The 20,589-nt window shown below is 43.5% G+C and overlaps 1 pseudogene; it reads right to left on the bottom strand.

The window, feature by feature from the left end:
- The window catches only part of LOC114303163 (trans-resveratrol di-O-methyltransferase-like), a 40,717-nt pseudogene extending 20,876 nt beyond the window's left edge, over positions 1–19,841 (bottom strand).
- Between the last annotated feature and the right edge of the window lie 748 nt (positions 19,842–20,589).

The raw sequence follows: 20,589 nt of genomic DNA, 5'->3' as shown, positions 1-20,589 counted from the left end.
CGACAACGTGAGAAATGTGTATAGCAAGGAATGAAATGTACACATGTAAGTAAAGCACACACGACAACGTGTACAATGTGTGAAATAAGAGGAACTTGAACAGATGTAAGTAAAGCACACGCGACAACGTGTACAATGTGTGAAATAAGAGGAACTTGAACACATGTAAGTAAAGCACACGCGACAACACGTACAATGTGTGAAATAAGAGGAACTTGAACACATGTAAGTAAAGCACACGCGAGAACGCGTACAATGTGTGAAATAAGTGGTACTTGAACACATGTAAGTAAAGCACACGCGACAACGTGTACAATATGTGAAATAAGAGGAACTTGAACACATGTAAGTAAAGCACATGCGACAACGTATACAATGTGTGAAGCAAGATACAGACACATGTAAGTAAAGTACACGCGACAACGCATACAATGTGTAAAGCAGGGAATAAACACATATAAGTAAAGCATGCGCGACAATGCATACAATGTGTGAAGCAAGATGTAGACACATGTAAGTAAAGCATGCGCGACAACGCATACAATGGGTAAAGCAAGGAATAAACACATGTAAGTAAAGCATGCGCGACAACGCATACAATGTGTGAAATAAGAGAAACTTGAACACATGTAAGTAAAGCACACGCGACAACGTGTACAATGTGTGACGAATGTGCGATACAACGCATGGGGGGGATGCATGACAATGCACGTAATGGGCATGACAATGCTTGAACTGGAATGCATGGCTATGCTCAAACCGAAATGCACGACAATGCATGAATTGAAATGCATGACAATGCATGAACTGAAATGCACGACAATGCATGACAATGCACGAATTGAGATGCATGACAATGCTCGTAAGATATGCATGTCAATGCATATAATATGATAAGGTGCAACGCATGGGGGGGGATGCATGACAATGCACGTAATGGGTATGACAATGCTTGAACTGAAATGCATGGCTATGCTTGAACCGAAATGCACGACAATGCATGAATTGAAATGCATGACAATGCACGAATTGAAATGCATGACAATGCATGAACTGAAATGCATGACAATACATGAACTGAAATGCACGACAATGCATGAATTGAAATGCATGACAATGCTTGTAAGATATGCATGTCAATGCATATAATATGATAAGGTGTATGATGATGCAAATGGGACATGCGAAACAACGCGGATGAAGGGGTGCAAGACAATGCGACCCACAGGATGTGCATGACAGTACGAGCATGACGTGCGTGGCAACGCATAAGGGATGTTCATAACAATGCAAGTGTGGTGTGCGCCGCAACGCATAGAGTTGTGCATAACAATGCAAGCGGTGGTGATTATCACAAGCAAGACAAAACATTATAATGCAAGGTATTTAAAGCAATTTCTGAATCTCGCAAGATACAAAAGGATACACCTTGCGCGTACCGAGCATCGCACATAGAAGACACAATTCGAGGCGAACACGAAAGCCAGTTGAGCTTCAACAGCCTATTTTCTTGCACTGTCTTGAAGAATGGAGGTCCCAAACAATCATATCTGACCCAAACAAGGGTGTAGGAGGTACATCGGCCACAAGGGGAGGCCACCAGCCATCCATCGGCCACCAGCCATCCATCGGCCACAAAATAAGCTCATCGGCCAAATACCTAGCCGATCGGCTAACAATTTGGCCGACCGGCCAAAAATGGCAGTTTTGGGGCAGTTTTGTCTTTTAGCCACGGGTCTTTAAATATAGGGCCTCAAACCCTATATTTTCACTTCCTCCTAGCTCGAAAATCCCTCCTCTCTCTCTAGGTGATTTTCCAACCTTCGATCCGAGTCTTTGCCGTGTTTTGGAGCCTTTTTCGTCGTTCAATTCGCGAAACCTTTCCCATTTCACACACTTTAAACCGAACACAACTCAGTTTTCGGTGTTTCTTTCTCAATTTCCACCAATTGGGGCTTATTTTCCCCGAGCTTACCTTGACCTTCTTGCCTTTTCCCACACTCTAACTTTTCTCCCATTTTTCACCCTCTCAGGGTTGACTTTTCATATTCTAGCCCATTTTTCACATTCTCGGCCCTTTTCACGCTTCTTTTGAGATGGCAGACGACATTCCACAGGGTGGGAGTCCTTTGGAGATGGACGTGGACCCTGAGGTTGAGCTCCTACCTCTCCACATCCGACCGTTCGATCCGGCGACCTACAGGCCGACGATACATGTGCTTCCTCCTAACAGCCTCCGTCATTTCAGGAGCTATGCGCGAGGTGCACCACTGGAGCTTCTGCTACGCAAGCCAGAGTCACATCTCTCCTACGGCGCTTCTGAGGTACACCCTTCTCTGTTTCATTTTTCGTAATGTAGAACACATAACTACAATAGTCGATTTTGTTCTTTAACTGCTTGACTCGAATACACCGATATATCACATGCTGTAGTTCACTATGAGCACACTCACACCCGATATCTGTTTAAACTTGAACATATGCACAAACACTGCATTTTCATCGATCTTGAGCGTAAACACAAGCACACACACACTGCACTTTCCCAAATTCTAAAGGTATTCAGACACATGCACACACATTGCACTTTCCCAAATTCTGAAGGTATTCAAACACATGCACGCACATTGCATTTTCCTAGGTTCTGAAGGCATTCAGACACATGTACACACACTGTATCTCATCAATTTTGCACGTTTCCAAACATTGTATTTCTAACATTGCTTCGCAACTGTTTGTTGTTGTTTTTTTTTTTTTTTTTATCACAGGGAGATTCCTATGCCTTCTGAGGGTATGGGAACATCATGGCCCGAGGATGGTATATGGAGCTGCCTGACGCAGTCCGCCAGATTGTCGATCGGGCTGGCTTTGGGACCTTCTGTATGGGACTCTCGCGCCTCACTACGAGTAGACCTCTTCTTGCTGCTCTGGTGGAGAGGTGGTGGGACACCACCGACTCCCTCCACCTTTCTGCCACCGGGGAGATGACGATGACTCCCTTTGACTTCTCCATGCTCACAGACATCGGAGTAGGGGGTGATCCGATCCCCTTTGATACAGACATGGACGAGTGGGACGCCGCTCAGCTATATTTGCTCAGCACTCAACCACCTCTTGCCCGAGCAGGATTCGTGAGGTACTCATGGTTCGAGGACCACTTCCGGATCCAGACGCCTACTACCCGGGAAGAGGAGGAGCAGTACGCCTGCAGTTTTATCATGTTTCTGCTAGGGACCACGCTTTTTGCCGACTGGGAAAACACCGTCGCCCTCTATCTATTGAGTGCGCTTGTAGACGTGACGCAGATCCGCCTTTATGACTGGGGTGGCGTCGGCTTGGCCACTCTCTACGGTTATATGAGCTCATCGTCCCGCCGCAGTGGGCAGTTGCTTGGAGGCTATTGGCGAGCCTGGGAGGTACACATTCCCCTTCTGCCTTTTCAATTATTCTTTTCATTATCTGTACACCATACACACTACGCGCACGCGACTTGCTTTACGCTGGCTGTATAATGCACACGCTGCATAACACACTGCACACATTTCACAATACACTGCACCTTGTCCCCTGACTTCTGCTTCATTCTGTATACTGTTTTATCTGATAAGCCTACTCATGTCTACTCTGTTACACTCTGCAGCTGTGGGTGTATGCCTACTTCCCTAGGCTTGCCCCAGTACCAGACGAGGAGATGCCCCCCATGGTCCCATTTTCCCATCCCTTTGACGTGAGATAAGAGCGGAGACCACGGGAGTCCTTCATGTTTTTCCGCCGCTACTTTGAAACCATTACCGCAGCTGAGGTATGTTAAACTTTACAGTTCATTTAAGCTTCTCCTTATAATGTACTTTCAATAACAGATAACAAACTGCATATCCTTCCATTTGCAGATCACCTGGCAGCCGTGGGCAGTGTTGCCCGATGCGGTGAGGGATCGATATGTGGGCGCTCAGGAGACTACTCGATTCAGGATTCTACTGGAGGGCCCAGTCTGCCATGTTTGGTACTTCGGGAAGCGCTTCTTGCGGAAGACCCTGGGCACGCCAGAGCAGCCAGTTCCAGCGCCTCCTCCTACCCATGCGAGGTACACCGAAAGGTATACCTTAGCGGAGATGATGAGTTACACTATTGGCTGGAGCCATGAGCGCTTTGTAGACGAGGGCGACTATTCGGAGTACGTCCAGACCTATATTATGTGGCCTCTGACCGGTGCCGGCCGAGTTGAGAGAGAGAGACCAGCAACGCCAGCGGCCAGAGCAGGAGCATCGCGGGCACCTCAGGCCCGAGGCAGGAGTGGGTCTCGAAGAGGGCAGGGAGCTAGATGGCCAGAGCTGCCCACGACGATCACATGCCGAGGACAGGGTGGGGAGACTTATCAGATTCCCTTTGCTCCTCCTCCGGCTGATTATGAGCTTGTCTGAGTCTATGGCTCGACCCCGGTATGTATTACCACACTTTGCATTCTGTACAGTCATTTCAATTCATTTGATATCCCACAGAATACTAATGACTTCAACCCTTTTGTAGGCTTCCGTCGAGTACACTCGCCAGTCCTTGGAGTTTACAGCCGCAGCGGTGCATCGACTTATTGACCATCTACAATACCCCGGTAAGTTCTCTCAACTGCAGTCTCAAACTCTGCACGATCAGCTTCATACATAATCTGATGCATCACACTATCAACATGACACTTGATTCACAGCACTCACGGCACTGATACACTGTAACCCACATACTGTTCATAGCGTTGCTCACGGCATTCAAATACTGTACTCATACACTGTATTCTGTATCGATATATTGCTCACAGCATTCACACACTGCAATCATACACTGTATTCGGCATTCATACCCTGCTTTGCATAGCATAACTGATGCATTTACCCTTGGTCCTTTTTAGGCCCCCTTTCAGATTCCGGCCGCGGGAAGTGCTCCAGCTGGAACTTCTGTTCCTGCTCGAAGAGGAGGGAGAGCCAGGCAGAGGATGACCATCCACAGTCGAGGTAGACATAGGCGCACCCGCGCTGAGAGCAGTTCACGAAAGCCTTCCCCCGATGATTCTGACGAGGAGGTGGCGTCGTCCTAGGGCGAGGCCGGAGACGACTTAGATTCAGACTACGGAGCTGGCAGTGGTGATCCTGGACCCTCGTCTAGGAAGAGGACCAGGACGGACTCCCGTGCTCGAGATGACTGATGCTGATCCAGACACCCTGCTGCTTTTCTTCTATTGCTTTTCTCCTCTTTTTGTTTTGCTTTATTTTTCTTTTTACTGGTAGTTTGAGCACATTGTACTGCCTCAGGCAGGTTTTACTTTCTCAACACTATGTACTTTTTGCAAAAGACATGATGAAATGAAACAACTGTTTTGCTCAAAAAGTGTTACATTTGTACATTTCATGCATCGCATCGCATTACACAACAATGTAAATGAGATTTGAACTTTTGTTTGAAAATTAAGCACTTGCACCGTAATAATTGAGTAGTGAACCGATTATCGACAAAAACAACACGATAAGCAAATCAAAGAACTTGAAAAGCTAACGAAGTGTAACTACAACTCGATAAGCAAGACAAAGACTTAAAGAGGACGAAATACAACTCGATAAACAAATGTACAATAACTCGATAAGCAAATAGGTGTGACTTCGCAAAGTCAACATCCGAAAGGCATTAGAAGCGGTGCCAATCACAAGTTCCTAGCATATTTCACACATAGACTGATCATAGAACAAGGGGAAAGGGAGAACCTCCCAGCGTAGCACATGCGAGAGACGAAAAGAAAGCATCTCTCAGCGTAGCACACGCGGAAGAGGAAATGTATCAATAAAACTGAACTGGAATTTCTCCGGATGAACAATACATACAATACTGTGCATGAATGAAAAGGAAATTGATAGGTAGGATGCAATACAATGCATGACATTCAAGGAATGCGATAAACAAACGTAGCGACGCTTTAGCAAGCACCTCACTGGGTGAGTGGCGATAAACTGCTCTATTTTGATGGGGATCCTCCTTGTTTCCCCGAACACCAACCCTCAACTCACAGTTCAAAGGTTCTGAATTGCTGGCAAGGAGCAACATCTGCTGGGGAAACCACAGATGTCGCTCTTCTTCTTGATCATATTCAGAACTTTCCCTATTCTTCAACGGGGTGACAAACTAGGTTAGATCAGTATCCCGAATTGAGGTGCATACATGATTTGATACCTCAATCTACGGGGCTTCCATACAGATTTCAAGCTGGGGATACACCCCTGGGTATTCAAACCAGACTTTAGTCTCGGAAATTCCAAACCTTTGCATTCTAGGCAAGAACTATTCGAACTCTAGTTTCCACCATCGCGATTGATCTCCTAGGAACTCATCGCAAGCACAGCCAAGATGGCCCTGGCATGGAACGATGCTGAGGAAGGGCACTTCTGATTGCCATTCAGGCTTTGAAATAATCAACACAGTATTCTGTTTCTCTGAACACACAGCTCATACAGCACACTACTTATTCTGAACGCACAGTTTATTTTGTACACAAGACCCATTCTGAACACACAGTTTATTCTGTACACACGACCCATTCTGAACCCACAGGTTATTCTGTACACACGACCCATTCTGAACACACAGCCTACTCTGAACACTGCTCATTCTGAACACACGGCCCATTCTGAACACTGCTCATTCTGAACACACAGCCCACTCTAAACACTGCTCATTCTAGACAAACAGCCTATAACACAGTGCACTTTTTATTTTGTACATGGCTTATTATGAATATATGGGATATATAGAAGTTGCAACATACTCAGATGCTCCGAATTTTCCCTCTTTTCTTTTGCTTCGCAGCCCGGAACCCATATAGCTTCAAATAGGTCCTAGTTTTACTGTTCTGACATGACCTGGGTTAAACCCTGCGGTTTTACAGAAGAACAAATCTTGTTTTGTACAAATGTGGAGAATGGCACAGCACTCTGAGCACAACATGATTCATTTTTGAAATTGAAATGAGAAAAGGGTTCTCAACCGAGTATTGAGTCTACAACTGACCACAGTCAAAACGACTCAATAAAGAAAAACAAAAGGTAAACAACCTAAACATATTGAGTAACACTCGAAAAGACTCAAAACAAGAATCGAAATAAACAAAACAACAAACACGACACTCAGACGTATTACAAAGGCGAGAGACCTCTCAGTGCACGAGGAGCCAGTTCCTTCAGGTATGGGTTCCCACCCTTTCTCATTTGTGATTCTCACATCAGTCTGACACTTAATCTCTTGTTTTCTGAAAAAGCCCTTTTCTCACTTTTTCTCTCAGCGCACATCTCTCTATTCTTCAATCTCTCGTTTTTTATCCCTCCCCTGGGTGGTTGATGGACAAACAAGAATTTGTGGGCTCTCGCCCCTAGCATTCGGCTAGATTCTTTTTCTTCCACTCACGATAGTGAACTTTTCCATAGAAGGGTTGTGACGCGGCTGGATGTGCAGCAGATCCGCAACTGACAGCGGTTGACGACGCCCTTGGCCAGTATGGATGTGATCCGACCTGTTTAGATGAGAGAGTGGAATATCCTGATCCATTCCATCCGTGCTTCACACTTGGCTTAAAACCTCGCTGCTTGGAGGATGTGAGAGCTTTCTGCCCTTTTGTTGTTAGCTTCAGTTGTGCCCTTTTCCGATAGGTATGATGCCCTTTCTGGCAAGTGCGTTGATAAAGGGGAAAAGACTGAAAACATAACTAAACTGTGCCCCTAGTTCATCATTTTGACCATTTTTTGTTTTTTTTGCTAAAACAATTTTAACCAAAATGAGAGTTAGATTAACACGCTTGTTCAACTTTTCTGATTCAAAATCATGCAAGTTAGGTTATGAGTACTGAAAATTTTCCTGTTTTGGGTCTAAGAAATGGTCTAGTTTTGAAAAAATTGAGCAATTTTCGAGAAAATTAATCAACCTCAGTAAAAATTCTCAAAAACTGTTTTTGCAAACGGCCACTGCTCAACGAGCACGGAACCTACTCTTGAGGTGCACAACCTGGAATCGGAAGCAATGGAAAATTGCCCCTTGTCTGAACGGCACTGCATGGCAATGGAAGGTTGCCCCTTGTTTGAATAGCACCGCAGCACACTGAACGACAACAGAAAGTTGTCCCTTGTTTGAATAGTACCGCAGCACACTGAATGGAAACGGAAAGTTGCCCCTTGTTTGAAAGGTACCGCAACACACTGTAACCAGTTCTCAAGGTGGCAATCACAACCGAACTCTCGGATACAGAGAAGACAAAGATAATCAGAGCCATTACATGGACACAATCGATTTGGAAGTGTTTATGGCTGGACTTCAGAATGAAGTTGCCTACGTATCCCAAACATGGGAATCAAGCCTTACGTAGTTCGGGTTTAAGATACGCTCGAGTATTAATCTCTCCTTTTACGCTCTAGCTTTTGTCAAGGCCGCCCTTCCGAGTTTTCAACCTTGCGAGCTTTGTTTTTCTTTTCTTTTCAATTCTTTTCTGTTTTTTTCTTCTTCTTTTCTTTTTTTGCAGAATTTTCAGTTCTTCTTTTTTTTTTGCATCTTTTTTTCTTTTCTTCTTTTTCTTGCTCTAACTTTTGCCTGGGTTGCCCTTCCGGGTTTTTGGCCCAGCGAGCCTCTCAAGGGTAAAAGTGTAGCTTTGTCCATGTCAAATGGTTTTGAGATCTCGAAGTCCTCTGAATCTAGGAGAGCGATTGTTGTTCGCTGATGATGTAGAAGTTCATCCAATGGGGACTGAATTTGCCCCTAGTGTTGTGGATAGGAACTTAGTCGTTCTTCAGCAAAAACTTTCTTTTTTCCTCCCTTCGGGGATTTGGCATTCTTGCCGATCTCCGTTATCTTGAGGAATGTCCCGATTTTTTACTCTTCGAGCATATCTGTAGTTCTTTTGCCCTAATTTGAGGGGTGCTTATGATCTAGCTTTGCAAGCTTTCTTCTGACGGCGTCTGACCTTCTTGATCTGGCTTTCTTGCCTCTTGTTCGAGGGTTGCTTCGAATCTGGCCACACAGGCCTCACATTGTGGTTGACCGTTGAACATTCTGAATTCAAGTTCAAGGTTTGAAAGCAAAGGGGTCGAGTCTCGAGGCTGAGAGCGATCCTAAGCTACACAATCTCAAGAGCGATTCCACACAGGTCTTCGTAGGACCGTGCAAAACATTTTTTTTTTGAAATTCTTTAAGAAAGCGACAAATCGCTCGCGCTGCAGACAGTGTAGAACCAATCTGGATCAAGCCAGGATCCTTCTCAGGACTCACGTTAACAAACATGATCTCATTCATTAAGGGCTTAGCATGCCTCTCTTTCTCTCAGTTTGATCAAATTTTGCAAAACCTGAGGAATTCTTCCCTCTTCGTTTTTGTTAAAAAAAAGTTTTTTTTTAAAAAACTTAGGTCAATGCAATGATTTCGAGGCACAGAAGAAGTAGGTGAAAAGCACTGTCGTTTCATTCAAACTTCTGGCACAACTGGCGCAAGGAAGAAGCAAACACAAGAATGTGAAAATTACTGATGTTTCATTCAAATCTGTTGGCACAACTAGCTCCATGGCAAAAACAGACTCAAAAGAAAGTGAAAAGACAAACACAAAACAAGCAAGTGATATCCGGGGTAACACCCCCGAAATCACCCGACTTCTATACAATAGGACTGACTCAATACAACAAGACAGATCCTTAATAAAAAAGACTGACTCAAAACAAAGAGACAGACTCAAAACAAAACCACAAAACTGACTCAACACCCAAGTCAGAAACTACAAAATCTAGCATTCGCAAATGCTCAAAATAGTGTGTGCCACACGCCATATCTAAAGTAAAATGGGCACCGCTCACAGGTGGTTCATCCCCTGATCACATTTCATTATCCTCAAGGTTCACCGACCCAATGACGATAGCCTTTGCTGAGCTTGGTGGGAGGATAACCTCGTTGTCAATCAGATCTTGTACTTCGTGGCGAAGTCGGAAGTAGTTGTCGGTGGTGTGACCAATCTGTTGATGGTACGCACAGTACTGGGTAGCATCATGTGAGAGAGGGAGATTACTCGGGAGAGGCCGAGGCTCAAGAGGTTTGAGATGACCTTTTTTAGTAAGGATTCAAAGAGCCTTGGACAAAGGCATGTATAGGGCATGAAAGACCCTGTGACCTCGGGGCAGATACTTCGAAGTCTGTGGACCTTTGCTGGATGCACTAGCAAAAGAATCGGCAGGTGCTGCCTTGGCTCTCTGATCTTTTTCAGGTGTAGGGTTAGGATTGGAAGGAACTGTTCTGGCACAGTGGTCCCTATCTCGACTTTCCCTTTGGCTTGAATTGCTCTCTGTCTGAGCAGGGAAAATGTCATCCACAGTCATAGCCACAACTGCGAGTACTTGTTGCTTATTCAACCCCCGACTTTCATGGCCATAATAGCTTGCTGGAGTTGTTCATAGGGATCAGTGTCCGCCTTCGCCTTGTCCTTATCACTCGTCTCAGCTTGGTAGAAGGTTTGGGTTACTATTTCAGTGTGAAACCCCGTTGTCGTTGACATGTCATGTCGGAGCTTGAGACAACTTCAAGTTGGCTGAGCTCAATCACAATTTGCCCCAGTAGCGGGGGCTCCTGCAATATGAAGTTCCCAGCATACGATATGGTTGGTGGCGGAGCTGACATTCCATAGGCCAGATCAGCCACAAATCTCTGGAGGTCGCCAATCATTCCCATTAACTCAAATGTGGTTGGCTCACGAGCTTGAAACACATGGGGTTCCCAAATCGGGTGCGCAGCAGGCGACCTGGGTGGGCGCGGCATTTCAACGTCGGTCTCGCCCTGTATTGTGATTCATTGGTTTAGTGCCACTGCTATAACCACAATTTCCTCCGAATTCTATGTCATTGTAGGTCTACTTAACTGAACAGAGGGGACGTGACTGGTGGCTGATGGATCTGATGAACCGGTGAGCCTTAACTGCCCCTTTTTTGCCTTGCCTAAGTGAAGGAGAATACTGGTTGCTCTGAACCAAATCTCTGAACCCCTTTCTGAAAGAGAAAACGGGCGGCATCTCAGCCCAATTTCACTCGAACAGACATAAGTATAGCTGAATAACTGTATTCGACCACTGATCACTGCTCCCCAAATGACTATCCCGAAATCGAATCTGATACCCACAGATATAACTGATTCTCAAAATACTGATGCCCGCAGTCCCGATACCCAAACTTGCGAACTAATACGTGCATTCCTGTAGAGGTACACTCTAAAAGCATATAAGAAGCAAGTGAGAGCCAAAACACCCCTATGGAGGGGTAGGGTTTCCCTGTCCTAGTTTCGTCAAGAACTAGGGTTTCACTATGCACACAGTGGTTTCAAACAACCTATAATCGAGTAAGCAACCTGTCCTAGTTTGGAATGGTCACTATGGATTCCGATATGCACTAGGTCGAATGGTCAAAAAGGGTGCCTCGGTAAAAACTGGGGTTTGTGTTCCCATTGTGGCAGAGCCCGTAACTGGTCAGCCTTATGGCACGCAGCCTCCGGCAAATTGTTCTGGAATAGTAGATGGCAAACACGGTGTCCTAGGCGCACCAATGCAAATGCAATGCAAAGAAACACATAAGTGTAATCAAAACAAGATATCATAAGTTCGAGTCAAGTTCTCTAAATCCCCAGCATAGTCACCAGAAACTGTAGACGCGCCCCGGGGGGCCTCATGCTACAGTTCGGACTCAAAATGTCACGGTTCTTAATCTGATCTCACAATGTACGATGTGAGATTGATAAATCACCAAAGAGTCCAAATCCGGCAAATCGTTTTGGAAAACTAATTTTTAAGAAAGAAGTGCCAAACATGGACTGCTTTGCCAGATACAGAGTCGCCACCTAAATATTTTATTTTGGGGAAATTTAGGAAACCCTGACTCGTGCCGAAGGCCACGTGTCCGTCATCACCAAAGTTGCCTCGGCTCGAGAACTTGGGTACGATTGGGGAAGGTCATCTATGAGCACCCCCGCTCGCTCGATCAAAGGTCGACCTGTACTAAGCATGATATCGAGTTTTTGAAAACACATGCGTTCTTATTCCGGTTAATTGGCTAATCTTTACTACGTGATGCGCACAGCAAAACAAGTATAGACCAGATCGCCTAACTTGGAACAAAGTATCACATATCCGCTTGTTTGGAAATGGTTTTGAATTTTGCTACTCGCAAGTAGGCTAAAACACGGATTTCGATGAATTATTCCAATTCAAGCAATCCAACCTTCACACACAGGCATTCAGATAGTTATATCACATAAGAAATTAGCCTCATGGCAAGCATGCTTCCATGTTAACATTCGCATACATGCAAGATGCTAAAACATAAACACTCACAGTGTACTCCAAGCCAAAACAAAGAACTAGTTAGTAATCAATGCATGATCCTAATTCATGTTAAGATGGCTAATGCAACGCATGCAAAATGCAGCTAGAATAGGCTCGGCTAATCTAAGATGGCATGTGAGATGCGATTTAGTACATGTATTCAAGTTGGAATTGAAATACGATGTAGTTAGCATGATGCGCCGAGCCTGGTGCATGCAAGACAGATGAATGATGCAAACATGCATAGCATAAGGATGCTAATTGAAAATGACCTTAAACTAACCATCAAAAGCAGGTAAGTAAAAGGGAGAAAGGCATGGGGTTAGAAGACATTCACACACTCACTCACACTTATTACAAAATTCACCCTCTCGATAGAGGGTCCGAATAAATAATACAAACCAACTAATTAATCAACTACCCTAGCTAATTAATTATTACACAATACTTAACTAATTAAACAAATTAATTAAGCTATAAAAGCAGTAAAGCAGCCTCGGGAAGAGGGATAAATGCATGCTCGGACGGCTTTGCTTGGAAATCCATCACCATGCTACATATTGCCTCTGTCTGCAGTGCTCTACACCTCTGGAAACTGTGCCAACTTCTATGACACTTCTGAACTACCTTGGGAACATGCTGAGAGTTCATTGACCAAGAGATGAGGCCATTGGCCAGGTGGAACTGGTCCTCGACCATGTGTGAAGCCATCGGCCAACGATGAATAGCCGGCCGGCACTTAAGATGGCCGACCGACCATGCCTTCCTGCAGAATCCTGTTTTTGCTATAGCAGAGGATAGACAGTGCTTGGCAAGGTAGTTACAAGACAATGTACGCACGACCACCCTCCCTATCATGCTGTGAACTCAAGGGAGTGTGGCTCTCAGCCCTTGGGCCACTAATCACGCATTTCAATGCATGGTGGTGTAGCAGCGCCCGCGTGGGACCTCGTGCTACAGTTCGGACTCGATTTGTGTCACGGTTCTTAATCTGAACCAAAGAGTCCAAATCTGGCAAATCGTTTTGAGAAACAGATTTTTGAAAAAGTAGTGCCAAACATGGACTGCTTTTCCAGATATAGAGTCGCCACCTAAATATTTTTTATGGGAGAATTTAGGAAACCCTGACTCGGTGCCGAAGGCCACATGTCCGTCATCACCGGAGTTGTCTCGGCTCGGGAGCTTGGGTACGATCGGGGAAGGTCAGCTATGAGCACCCCTTTCGCCCGGTCCGAAGACCGGCCTATACTAACCGTGATATCCGTTTTTGAAAACTTTATGTGTTCTTAAACCAATTGTTAGCCTAGAATTACTATGTTATGCGCGCGGCAAACAAGTATAGACCGAATCGCCCAAATTGGAAATAAAACATTTTATGTTCGTTTTGAAAATGGTTTGCTACTCGTAAGTAGGCTAAAATGCAGGTTTTGCCACCTTCAAGTGGGCTTTTGGAAAAGATGGTTTTGCCACTAGCTAGGGGGCTTAAAAATCGCAGTTTTAACGCATTATCCCAATTTAAGCAATTTGACCTCCACCCACAGGCATTCAAGCAATTTATCTCATGTAAGCACTTAACCGCATGGCAAGTATACTGTCATGGCAACACTCACACGCATGCTGGATGCTAAAGCAAAAATACTTACATCGTACTCCGTGCCAAAACAGTAAGCTAGTTAGCAAACATGCATGTCCTAGTTCATGTTAAAAGTGGCTAATGCATCACATGCAAAATGCGATCTAGGCAGGCTCGATTAACCTAGATATGGCATACGATATGCAACCAACGAATTCATGTATTCAATTTTGGAATTTGAAAATACGAATGCGGTTAGCATGATGTACCGAGCCCAGTGCATGTTAACAGATGCATGAATGCACGCATGCATATCATAAGGTATGCTAATTTCAAAAATGCCCTAATGTACCATCATAAGCTGGTAAATAAAAGGGAAGAAAGAAATGGGGATTGGAAGACATACACACACTCACCCACACTTATTACATGTTTACCCTCACTCAGAGGGTTCGAATTAATATTACAGTCCCAAAATAATGAACAAATAAAATTATTACAAAATTTCCTAATTAATTAAAAAAAAAAAAGGGAAGCAAAAGAATGAAGAGGGTGGCCACAGCCTCTGCCTCGGGGCACGCGGATGATGCATGCTCGAATCCGTCCTGCCCGGAAAACCCGTACTATACTCTTGTCGCCTCTGTTTGTACTGCTTTGTCTTTCTGAAAATTTCCAAAGTACTGGAACAAGCTCTCTGCATCCTGCAGAGCACCACCAGCCAGACAGAATTGCCACCGGCACTTCAAAATTCTCATCGGCACTTTATCGGATCCATCGGCACTCCAGATAGTGCCGGTCGGCACTAAATTCTGCCGGTCGGCAGAAACTTCCTGCAGAAGACAATCTGACAGCAAACAGAGAACAGACAGTGCATAGCATGGAGTTTTTGGACACATGTAAGCATGGTCCTACTTCTTATCATATTTTGAACTCAAAGAAGCATGACTTTCGATCCTTGAACCATCAATGGTACATGGTGGGTCAAAGGATCGAATTTGCCATTTGATATGAAAATGCATGCAACAAACAACATGAAAACCGGGGCCTTATCAAGTAGGAGTCAAAGGTCCCGATGACCGGGGATCAAGGCACATTACATTACTTGAAGTATGAATGGTCCTTGACTCCCGCACTTGGTTTGACACCCCAAACCAAGTAAATGCAATGCATGTAATGCTCACAAGCCTCAAATGTGTCATGCCACCAAGGTGGAAAACACAACAAGCAATATGCAACTATCATGACAAAAATGTATGATACCAAGCACACAAGATACAAACATGATGCAAACATGGAGCATATTGACCATGGAATTGATGTACTACAAAGCTTAATGGAACAAATATGCGACAAACATGGAGCAAGCATGCAAGAGGGCTTGAAGTGGCAAAGGGGCAGGCCCTCACCCTTCTCAAAACAGTGGCCAAAAGCGCTTAAAATGATAGACAATCAACTCATGTTAACAAGCAAACTTATGGTCCCAAAGCTAAGGCACTAAAGGAGACAACTTACCCCCACCAACATGGCCATTCATGGCATGATTAAAACAAGTAAAAACAGAATTTATGCATGCAAGATAGGACCCCAAAAACTCCTAATATGGCAACTAAAATAAACCCCATGAAACAAATACACCAAGGCTCATTCTTAGGCATAGGAAGACACAACCTCAAGATATGGAAAAGACCATGCATGCACACATGTAGGCATGATTTTTGGACTAAAATGGCATGGCAAACAACCTCCACTCATCAAAGTAGACCAACCAAAGCACTTATGACTCATATACTTGAGGGCTCACAAGCCAAAATACATAGCAACCGTAACAAATATGCCAAACATGACCAAGTTGGTAACCAACAGATTTTAAGCATGGAAAAACAATGCTAAATGCTTCATGGAACCAAGCCAACACACACAAAAATCATGGCCTAATCATGGGATGTATTTCTAAGCAAGATGGAGCAATACAAAGCAAGTATTACAAGCATACAAGAGGGCCCAAATCCGACCAAAAAGCAGAGATTATGTAAGACCTAAGATGCCTAAAAAAAGTACTGAAATGAAGCCAAGAAACAACAAGCACACATGCTATCCTTTTGAGCCCAAAAAGCAAGGAAACAAAACCATAAAGGGAGAGGGGTGTCCCTCCCCTATGCAAGACTTCAAACCAACTTTTTTGACACTAAAATACACTGATTTTTGGTGATCAAAAGATCAAAATGCTGAAGTGAACAAAACCTTATCAAAATGGCACCAAAATAGGCCAAACAAGGCCTATGAGGGTGAGTTTGCAATCTAACCACAAAGTGACCTTAATGAAAGTGTTAGAGCAGGAAAATATGATCTTTTTTTATGTTATACACAAGAGCCAAAACAATAAAAAAAATAGGTAGAAAACCAATGCAAGTTTGGGGAATAAAAGGGAAGATGCTCACCCTTGAAGAACCCTTGAAGAACAAATGGCCTAACCTCCTTCTTTGGATCAAAACCAGTCCAAAACTCAAGAAACAACTCCCCCAAGTCCCTCAATCTCGGACTAAGGTGTAATGGTGTGTGTAATGGTGCAAAAGTAAGGTAAAACACACCTTTTGGGCCAAGAAACACACACAAGAAGGGAGAGGGAGAGAGGTATAGAGATAATATGTATCTATATCTCTAAAGGCTGATTTTGCTTCTGTTTTTCTAACCTAGAACCAAGAGGAAAGCCTCCCTCTTATAAGGATCCCTCTTGCAAAGCTTATTCAACAAGCTTGGCTAGAGGGAAATCCCTCCATACACGTGTATGGAGGGGGAAGGAGTTGGTGCCAGCTATCACAGCTGGCACAAAATATCTCCATAAAGTGGATGAACAGTGGTCGGCTGCCCAAAAATGCCATTTTGACAAAAAACAGTGCCGACCGGCAATAAAGAGTGCCGACCGGCAAACAAAAGTGCCGATGGAAGAAAGAGGCCAGCCGGCGGCCTCCAGCCACTGCCGGTGGTGCGTGGGGTTGGTCTACAAACCCTATCCTGTCCTCCCAAGGCAAAACATAAGTGTTCGGTGCAAAACCGGACACTAAACGGTCAAGTTCGGAGATCCTGAGGTAGGGCACGCGAGCCAAAACCTCCGGGAACTCCAAACAAACACAAACATGGATAATCACCGAGTGTTCGAGCGGTGACGTCCAAGTCTTGAGGACGGTCAAAAATGGGGTGTCTACAGGTGGCCAAAGGAGTCAAGTATGCATTTAATGTCAAATGAAATATATATAAAAACACATAAAAGTCCCCCACCTCTATCATGGTTGATCAAGAGGCAAGGGATGCAAACATGCAAGAAAAACTAATGCCACATGGGCATGTTAATGACAATGCCATACAAGGCTAATGGTAACAATCATGCCAAATGCAATGCGACCTAAACGAGCATGTAAACATACAAGGCATGTGACAACATTTAAGCATGTAATAACACATGAGGCAAACATGTAACAACATGTTAAGCAACTTAACAAGAGATGCATGCCAAATGCAATATCACTTAAACATGCAACAACATATTAATAGGCCAAGTATGTAACAACATGCAAGGCAAGCATGCAACAACATGCAAAGGATGGACTTAAACCGATATGGACAGCTCTCAAATAGGTCCAAATCGGTGGCCAAAGTGCAATGGAAATGAGGACAAATGCACATACAAACATACATGCCAATTGGCCTAAAGACTAAGGCATAAAAGGCAACTTTCAAGAACACTTAAAAGGAATGAAAAGCATGCAAATGTGACAACATTACATGCTCTGAAATAATGCTAGGACTGATGCCAAATCACATAGACAAATCATGATCATAGCATGCACAAGGCTTAAAGCCTAAGATTAGTGAAGGGACTTGAACCAAAGCTACACAAGACAAAGAGCATATGGCAAGCATAACCTAAAACAGTCCTAAGGCATACCAAAGTGAGCCTAAAACATGCAATGACCAAAGCCAAAACAAGCTACAACAAGGGGCAACAACATGAGACATACAAGGCTACCAAAGAGGTGTTACACTACACCTAGGACAACCAAACATGGCAAGATTCTAGTGACTAAAATTAGAGACATGACATGCTAACGGACCCAAAAACCCATTTAGATGGCATCCCAAATGCCTAGGCATGGTGGCATACACAATGACACACTCATGAGGCATAACACACAAACTATCCAAAGCATGGAATAGGTGATAAATGTAACTATTTGAGCATACTATATGGACTGAAATAACATAACAAGTGATGCCAAACCACTAAGATGGCCCAAGTAAAGCATGTCAAAGGATTCAATACTCAAAGCCTGCAAGCTAGATTACATGGTGGCTGTACAAAGCATGGCATATATTGTGAAAACAACTCAAATCAGAGCTTAAGAATGTTACAACAAGAGTAAAAGCTTCATGGAGTCAAGCCAAAATCATGCTAGAAACATGGCTTAAAGCATGATGCATGTTAAGGCAAATCATGGGATTACAAGACAAGTACATGAAACATGCACGGTATGTCTAAACCAACTAGAAACAGAGATGTATTAGGGAAAAACAAAGCCTAATACACACTGAAATAAAGCTAAAACAAGCTAAGCATACAAGCCACAAACACAAGCCATTTATGCAAGCATTCAAGACAACAAGGAGAGGGGATGGCCCTCTCCTATTTGAGACCTTAAAACACCATCCCCACCACTGAAATCCCTCTGAATTTTAGTGGTGAGAAGGCCTAAATAAGGTGATCTCAAAGCTTAAAAATAAAGCACAAGAATAAGGCCAAGCAAGGCCTAAGAGGGGGGGAAACAACCCCAAACACCTAAATGACCTTAAACAAAGGTCTTAAGCACTAAAAATCAGAACTTTTATCAGTTATAAACTAAGCTTAAAAAAATAAGCAAGATAGGCTAAAAGCTTAAGCAAGAAAGGGGTATCTAAAGTAAGGAACTCACCCTTGTAGAACATCTTCAAGAACAAAGCTCCAGGAGGTTTTCTGAGTTCAAACCAACCCAAGAACACTAAAATCAACCTCAAGGGACCTCAGCTCCAAGAGGATGGTGTTCTAGTGTGTGTTTGTGTACAATAGTAAGACAATACTACACTTTTGAGTACAAAACAAGACTAAATAAGGAAGTATAGAAATAATACTATATCTATCTTTTCTAAGACAAATTTTTGAACCCCTCAGGAGGGAGGAGGACCTCCCTCTTTATAGAAGTTCAATAACAAAGCTTCCAAAGCAAGCTAAACCAAGAGGCAAATCCTTCCATACACGTGTATGGAAGAGAGCAAATGTGCATGCCAGCTAATCCAGCTGGCATAAAATATCTACATAAAGCAGATGAACAGGGTTTGGCCAACAAAAATGGCCGATCGACCAACACAAGGGCCGGCCGACCAAGTAAAGTACCGATCGGCCAATACATTTGGCCGGTGGAAAGGAATCGTGGCCGATGGCCTCAAGCCTTGGCTGGTGGGTTAAGCGGATGGCAAACAAGCCACCGTCTTTCCTCAGAAGCCAAAAACATAAGTGTTTGGTCCACAACCAAGCACAAAAACAAACAAGTTGAGAGATCTTGAGACAAGACGTGCAACCGAGACCTCTGAGAACTCAAAACATACACAAACATGGATGATCATCGAGTGTTCAAATGATGACGTCCAAGTCTTGAGGACGTTCAAAAATAGGGTGTCTACAGGAGGCAATTGGAGTGATGAAACTAGGTCAGGGAGAGAGATGGGTTTTTTGTGGTTGTGAATTATGTCTGGTATGCCTAGCTGAACAGCACAACTGAGTGACATGGAGTTTGCAAAACTGAATGCATGTTTGTATATGTGGGATTGAGCTTGAAACAACTCTCTTGCTCCTAAGTGGCCATTGTGGAGGTCCATGAAGATAGCTAGCTAGCCTTGTAGATCTTGCTCGGATGGATGAGTAATGGTATTACAGTGTTTGATGAAGAACAAATTTTAGGCAGGATATGAAGAGAAATGATGAACTTTATAGCCTCGTTTGTTTGGTAGAGTAGGAAAGGATTGAGATTGATAAAACACAGAGTCCAAATAGGTTTCATTTTATTTTATTTTTTGTGAAAAAATTCATATTAGTGTAGAATTTGAAAAATAATTATAAATTAATGGTAAACTTTATCAATATCAATAATTAAAATTATAAAATTTTCCATACATATGTAATAATTTTCTCAAATTAACACCGATAGGTAATCCCCCCCCTCCCCCTCAATTTTTATTTATTTTTTCTTGTTCCTACACTGTGTTTGATTGGCTAAAATGGATAGGCTTGATAATGTCATGATATTGCTACTCCACCAGTGGGAGATTACGAATAACAACCCTAATAGGTATTCCTAATCCCATGGCCATGGGATTAGTCACATCATTGGTGAAAAAATAATTCTTCTCCTTTTGTCACATATTATATTATATCATAATCAAATATAGTACAAGTACTCTCACAACATATATATAAGCCTTCTTTGGCTAGAGGTTATTTGATTAAAATAGCTAATAATGGTAAAATAGATTAAAATAATTAATAAAACAAAATGTCATATTTAATTTATAATCATTTCACTTTTTTCTCACTATAAAGCACAGATACTTCAAAAAGGGAGATATC

This window comes from Camellia sinensis, chromosome 9 (genome assembly GCF_055761805.1).
Source record: "Camellia sinensis isolate YWXY chromosome 9, ASM5576180v1, whole genome shotgun sequence".
In the NCBI taxonomy this organism is placed as follows: Eukaryota; Viridiplantae; Streptophyta; class Magnoliopsida; order Ericales; family Theaceae; genus Camellia; species Camellia sinensis.
The sequence above is the reverse complement of the archived record's forward strand: the minus strand, read 5'-3'. Positions and strand labels throughout refer to the sequence as shown.